The following is a 7,879-nucleotide window of genomic DNA, read 5'->3' on the forward strand; positions in this document are numbered from 1 at the left end:
TGGAACCACGTGTACATGTACATGTCTGTTATCGAAGAAAAATGTATGCACTCAACATTCATGAACTATGGTGCTAATAACATGTTACATACTTGTATATAGGCCTACTTGTTCTGTAGTTGTGGGGACTACACAAGAGTTGTCAATGGTACTATGGGGACCGAAGACACTGTGGGAACAGCAGAAAGTCCCCATAACTCGGTCCTAATTTGCTTAACAATAAACTTCCCCATAACGCAGTGACGGCCGCCTATGTATACCTGTTCTGTAGTTGTGGGGACTTCACAGGAGTTGTCATGCTGTGGGGACAGCAGAAAGGCCCCATAACTAGGTCTTAATTTGCCTAACAATAAACAATTTCCCCATAAAGCTTTGACATGGCAGCCCATGTTTACTTGTTCTGTAGTTGTAGGGAAGTACACCTGAGTTGTCCCATGGGGACTGAAAACAATGTGGGGACAGCAGAAAGTCCAACAATAAAAAACTTCCCCAAAATGCAGTGATGGCTGCCCATGTTTACTTGTTCTATAGTTGCAGGGACTACACACGAGATGTCCCATGGGGACTGAAGACTCTGTGGGGACAGCAGAAAGTACCCATAACTCGGCCCTAATTTGCCTAACAATTAAAAAGTTCCCCACACATGTGCACATTAGCTGGTAAAACGACTCAGCCAAAAAGAAGTTCAAGTTTGGACAGTTGCATTCTTTCACTAGCAAAGTATTACTAGTAGCGGCCCTCAGATGGCAAGCTGCTTCTTTTCACAATCCTACTAATGTATCACCGCTCCTCCCCACCCTGGCTACATTGTCCTGGGGAATTCAGACCACAATCACAGCACACACATGTACATGTATGTCCTCATGTCTGGCCACATTGGGGCAAATCAAGCTAAAAGCTTTTAGCATCAGACAGCTAGAACCGCGAGTGACATTACATGCCATCGAGACAATCTCTTGCCTCTTTTTGTATCTTGGGACATCAAACATCTGTTTCTAGACAGCAATGCATCACAGCATTTGAAGCAGCTCATCTCATATGGGGGGCTGTACTGGTAGTGCCTTAGGATAGCTATTTAATTTTGTTAAATATATTTGACGGTTATTCCCTGTTTGATGATGGTTATTAATGGGAATAATGAGGTGGCCATTAATGGAACGTTCATTGAAATTTTGAATGCGACACATTCCATGGACGGACAGACGTACTGGTATGCATGAACATTGAAGATGCTCTCTCCAGAGCTTCAAAGTTATTTCCGAAATTATTTACGAGGTATTTATGAAAATGTTTTTCGCATACAACACCTCTCACAAATGACTGTCATTCAAAAGTACATTATGTGTCAAGATTACCAAATTTAATGATTCTAAAGTTTTGTGAGGCACTAAAAGTAAAAGTAAAACTTGAAAAAACTTTTTCAACGTTCTATTTTTACAAAATATACAAAATTCGTTGTATTTTTCTCACATCTGGCCTTCAATACTGGAGCCTACCCAAAATAAAATTCTGGCCACCTAAAATAAGAATCACGTCATCCAATAAAGAAAGAACGGTCCAGGACACACCCATAACAATTTCAAAATCTGTCCAAGATTGCTTCTATACATGTAGGCCTATAAAGAGGTTCAAGTATGGCACATACATGTACATGTACATGTACATATCAAAAGGTTGTAATATAAACCCTCCCTTGCCTTAACTTTTTGTCTCAGGATGAGATGCCAAGTGAAAATTTGTGGGTGCTACCGGTACCGGTACTTTTATAGATCCAGAGAACATGTTTATTATCATATCACCACACTTACATGTATCTGAGCCCATGTATATCCAATCAACCAAGGCCGAGAAGACAAATTTAATTACACACTTGCACTCAGGCTGAGCATAGTAGCCAGCATATATCAATCTTTTTTAATTAAAACTTCATCATGTAAATGTGCATGGGCTTGCATGGTATGAAATTAATGACCGCAGATAGTACATGTATATAGCATAAAAAAAAATAATAAACAGGAGCTCCAAAATTTAATTCAAGAGAGTTTGACAGGTGCATACATGTATATGACTTGTATGTTGCCATGCCGTCTTATTGTTGCCATGCCGTCTTATTGAAGGTGTGTTAACTGATGAAAGGAGATTTTTGAGAATGCACTTGATGACTGATGTACTATCTCAATGACACGCAAACTTTTGTGCATCTTTTACATGCGGGGATAAGGAGGTTTGCACTTTTCATCACATATTTTCACTAAAGAGGCCCAAACCATGCAATACCCAACGATGTGTCCCGAACCTGAACACCTGAACAAAAATCAGGGATTGATCATGGCCTATGAGTAAGAGAGATCCCAACAGACATACACACATTCTTCTTGGGGCGGTAACTGGGACATTTCTCAAATGTTTAGACAGTTGTTTGCAAACATTTCAAGCACATGTTGACACTGAGGGACATATCAGTTGGACAGAATCATTCCAAGGATGTCGTCATGTGCATTGGGAATATTCATGGTATTTGTGTTGGATGAACCATCGCAGATTGTAAAAGAAAAAACAAAGGCGAAAATTGGGTTTACTATTACTTGTGTGATGTATGTTGTTTTCAACAACTTGAGCTATTAAAAGTTAAAAGTTTTTTGTTGGATTACTACCGGTAGTCTAACAAACAATGTACTTTATTTTTACATCCTCTAGATTCAAGACAGGCTTCCAATTTAAACAAAAAAGAAAAAAACTTCAGAAAGTTTTCTGCTATGCGTGTACAGTATGTACATGTAGTTACATGTACATGTATTACAGCAAACAATTGTAAAAGTTCTGGAATTACAAAACATGTAACCAAAGAGATACGTAGATGATGAAGGTATTTGTGCCAAAAGGTACCCGGTTCAGGCATAACAATCTTCCATGAATACATGTAAATCTAATCATTTTATAGGTATTTTTCAAATAATGCGGTGCTTATAGCATGTTTTATTATCATTTAAGGTCTCCTAGCACTTCACAATTATTACCCCTGCTCATCAGGCCATGAGACCAGCAGCAGCTCGAAATCAGCACAACACTGGTCTCTAACTTCACAGGTACCTATTTACAATGTAAACATTTACCGCACTCCTAGGTAGAGAGACAATGGTACAGGCATGCAACTGGGAATTTAGAAAAAACGAGTAAAATTCCAAACAACAAAAGATTTTGTACAGTGTTTTTCAATTTGTAATGGCATTCATGAGAAGTAAAAAACGAGGAAATCAGCGGATCCAAGGAAAATTTGCATGACTGATTGTAGTGTCTTGCTCAAGAACACAAGCTCCATGTTCCCTGTCAGGGTTCAAACCCAGGTATCACCACACATGAGTGGAACGCCACAACTACCCGGTACATCATGACCACAGTGCGCCACATGAACAGCTCACCTGGATCATTTGAAAGTCCTTGGTGAATCACCCATAATAAGCACCTCCTCAACCCAAGTGTGGACAGGTTTTGAGAGCGTACCCTTCCGTTGGTGCCACACTGCCCTCAGCTGTCTCACCACACACTACCAACCACAGCCTCTCAGGGCCAGCAATAACCCATCATTCACCGGGGCCATTCACAGAGGGTAACCCAGGGCCAACTTTACCCTCTGGTGCTGACCATCTCATAAATCAGCAGTTATTATTTTTCAAGGGCCTTTCAATTATTGGCCATAACCCGCTGTTGCTATTTGTCCAGGGATTAAAAAGAAGCAAGGTTATGCCTGGGTAGTGGTGGGGACTCTTTCAAACGATCGAAGGCTGTTTTTAGTGGATGTGCATGTTGTCCAATGACACTTGGCAACATGTTTTTAATTAGTTTGAAAAGCTTGTGGATAATGCTGAACACTATGGATGAATCAAGGCATGTGATCACTGCACATGCACAAGGCCCTCTTCAATGGAGAAACCATTGTGCACACCACTGTACAAGGCAAACGCCCCGTGACGGATTGTCTGCACAATAGCTAGCAACATGTGTCCCGCCACTGAAGGGGGTCCTGCATGATGTTTCCTAAGTTTATTGAAACTGAATTACATTTGGTGATGGATCCATGTCCGATTGTCCATTCATTTGTAAAGGACTGAGCTGTAAAGTGGGAAGCATACATAACATGTTACAATGTATAGACCTTTATCATGCTGCCACCATTTCTGTCATGTTCCCTGTATCCAATAACAGTACTGAATGATGATTTTTTTTGTGCAAAAAGGAACCAGACTATTTTTCCTTCCAGCCTCGCTTTAGTTACGTTGATTTACACGTATACATGTAAGGGGAAAAAACGCGATGGCCGCAACATGATAATGGACTATTGTGTCTCACACTGGCTAGATTCCAGCAAAAGCCCGAAGTACATACATGTACCGGCACTTCACAAGTTGTAGACTCAGCAAGCATGAAGCACAAACCAAGACAAATTTACAACCCAACATTAACTGTGATTCTCATGTTGCTTGATTTATTACATGGAACCTGCTGAGGCTGATATCAAACTTGCTGACAAGAACAAATAAATTCCAAAAGCGCTTGCTCCTCAACCTTTCCAATTATTGATGCTTACCGCAAATGCATGTGATAGACTATGTGTATGGCAACCTGGCTGGATTCCCAAGGTCAACATGGAAAACCAGGGGGCATTTCAACTGGGCCATCCATCATTTTTCTGTAAACACTGGTTTCTAGGGGATATGAAGCACGAATCACAGCTTGAAATTCTCTCAATTGAAGAGTTCGACAGATAAGTCTGGGTAGCTGAAAGCAAGATGACCTCATGCCTGGCCCAACACTGCAGAGCGGTACAAGTTTTAAAGATGGTCAAATGAACCAGTTTCCCTTTGCGGTTCATTTTGAAAATTTATAATTAAAAGCCGTATCCTCTCTGAGTGATCCCCATTTGCTGTTTCCCAGGTCTAGTGTAACTTTGGGAATGATCCCTGGCTGTATGGCTTCTTCTTCTACTTCTATGCAGCTACTCATTTACAGCCTTTTCAGCAACTTAACGAGGACTGTGGTGTGCTGTCTCAAATGGTGGACACTTGTGCAGGGTGCTCTGATAAATGTATATACAAAGTTGGTGCAAGTAAAAAGTCAGCTCCTATGATCTAGGCGCTGATGGCTCCCTTGAACTGCTCCACAGTGGGCAGCTCAATGGCATACGGGTTTATGGCTTCTGACTAGCGCCCCTTGAACAAAGATATTGACTAATTGGGGAACCGCCAACATGGTAGGGCTGGATAGCTCAGTTGGTAAGAGCACTCATTGGAACGGTAATCCGGAGGTCGCAGGTTCAAGCCCCACTCCAGTCAATTTCTTTGTTCAACTTTTCAAATTTTAAAGAGTTAAGAGTTTTCAGCTGAAACAATAAGTGCTTAGGACGTGTGGAATTTGTACTAAACTAGCAAAAAGCAAGGTCAAAGTAATGATAGATGACTTGTCCATCATGCTCAATAATGTCAACTAAAAAGGTTTCATAAAACAACGACTAGAGGGTGGAGACGGATCACCTACAAAACAAACCCAAAGATAGACGGCCTGTCTCTGCATGATTCACTTTGTGTAAAACATCTCCTCTTTCATAGGTAAAGTGGGAAGATGCCTTTAAAGTTTACGTGTAATTCCATCACATCCGTTTTCGGAGAGCTCTTTATCAGGCCAAGCTGTGCCCCAGACACAAGAAATATTGGTATCATTATCAAACAGCAATTGCAGTGTGGCAATTTCCCCTGTGGCCTTCTGACACCAGGTACACCTGAGAAAGCTTTTACCAGGGACGTCTTGAAGGATTTACAGGTAAGGAGTGCAACAGGTAGACAGTGGGGTCTCCCACTGAGACACAGCAGGCCTCTGTACTCTTTTTGAGTGTAGTGGCTTAGGGAGGAAGGGTTTCGCCGTCTCTTTGTAAAGTGGATTATCAACACAAACACTCATTGGACAGTTATGGTAACCTCTGATCTTGTCGACAGGTGAATGTGTTACGTCTAGATGATATGGAACATGCAATAACAATGTTCTTGGAATGGCAAATGACAATTTGTAACTGATATGATTCAAGGCCAAAGTACAGAAATTCATGTGCACTTTTCATCAAATTTTTATTTGGCCCATAAGAAAGTTCAACCATTTTGTCAATGGCACGCAAGTGTTCTTCAATTACACAATGTTATTGTTATAAACAAATTATAGTAATGATTATACAACACCTGAATAAATCCCCGTCATCTGATTGGTGGATCGTTGATCACATGTCATTGAATTATTCGTCCCAACACATAGCGCGCGCGCGGCGCGCAGTGCACGGTGCAATGGAAGTTCTATTGCACGGTGAATAGAACTTCCATTGCACGGTGTCACTGCTGCTGGTGGTGGCGCTGTTTTTAATCGAGATAATTTGAATATGATGGTTCTCAACCTGCAGTGTTGAACAGTTTGCATAAATCAAATATGATGAACTTGTCGAACTTTTAGACAGTTTTTAACCTGAATAAATTGGCTATTAAAAGTCAACCAATCAGATGACAAGGATTTATTCAAGTGTTTATTCGCCTCGTGGAATGGAACATTTCATCTGTCACCTCATGAAATTATTCTTGCCATTGCACTCACAAACATTTATTACTTGTATACGTATAGTAACGAATAAAGTCAATTGGACTACAAATTTAGTCATTACCATCAACTAACCATACCGGTACATACAAATTATACGGTAGAGGACTAGAGGAACGATAAAGAAAGGTCTGGTTGTCAGGTCTAGATGCAATTTCCCCACAAGTGGGGTGCATTTACGGAAACCGGGTACCTTATTGAAGTAAAACAAAGGTACCTGGGTTCCCGTAAAAGAAAATCCAAATCCCAGAAGTTGTCTGAAGGGCTTTATAAGATTTGCGGGTTATGCAACTTTCACGAGCGTCATCTAACATGCCTTAAAGGGACACTCGGTCCTGGAACAGCCCAATTGGACTACAAAACGCGCTTTAAATGAGATCATGTTAATCAGAAAGAACATTTAAAAGTAAGATATAAACATCCACACAACTATCCTTTAAAAACTGGGCGTTTTTGTGTTATTCCTGTATTATGCGTGCGAGAACGAATTTCGGGGTCCACTTTTGCGACACCATAAATTCGAGCTGTTTGGATGCTAGTTGTGATTTCATTCGTAAAGTGTTCGCCTTTTGCAGACGTTGAAGAAACCACTTTTTTTGCATTGGTGATTGGTCACCGCTGTTCCCGAGACACACAACGTGTATATCGTACACTGTATGAGAACGACACGAAAAACGTATTCGTACTCCGTCGTGTCCGATGTAAGCAACCAGGGATTTTTCCTCTTTTCTCGGGAACGGTAAGACATTAGGTTGGTTTCCTTTCAACCACATGTTTGAAATAGGATAAGTAAACAATCCAAAACATGAAATTTTGGGGGATTTCAGGACCTAGTACCCCTTTAAAATGCACATAGACGTGAAATTTGTAATGGTCTTTCAAGTAGCCTGGTTTTCATTTTGAAAATTCCCCACAAATGGCATTCAAATTTTTCTTTTACATTGTTTTAAAAGTTAATAAGTAATTTGTAAATTTGGGTATGGGTACCCGATCCCAAAATCTGGAACCTGTTGTTACTGACATTCAGTGGTCCGGTACTCGGGTGGCTGGTTCTGATGCAAATCTATTCCCTACATTATCAAGTAATACCAGAATCACATGTGGCCTACATCAGCACGGGAAAAATTACAATCTACAGGTACCAATAATCCCACAATATTGGTGAGCCAAGTACCTACCTGTCACGCTGTATCACATACCTGGAGCAAAGATCCCTGGAGATATTGGTTTACATATTCAATCTGGCCGA

The sequence above is a fragment of the Patiria miniata genome, unplaced genomic scaffold (assembly GCF_015706575.1).
Source record: "Patiria miniata isolate m_02_andy unplaced genomic scaffold, ASM1570657v1 HiC_scaffold_7, whole genome shotgun sequence".
In the NCBI taxonomy this organism is placed as follows: Eukaryota; Metazoa; Echinodermata; class Asteroidea; order Valvatida; family Asterinidae; genus Patiria; species Patiria miniata.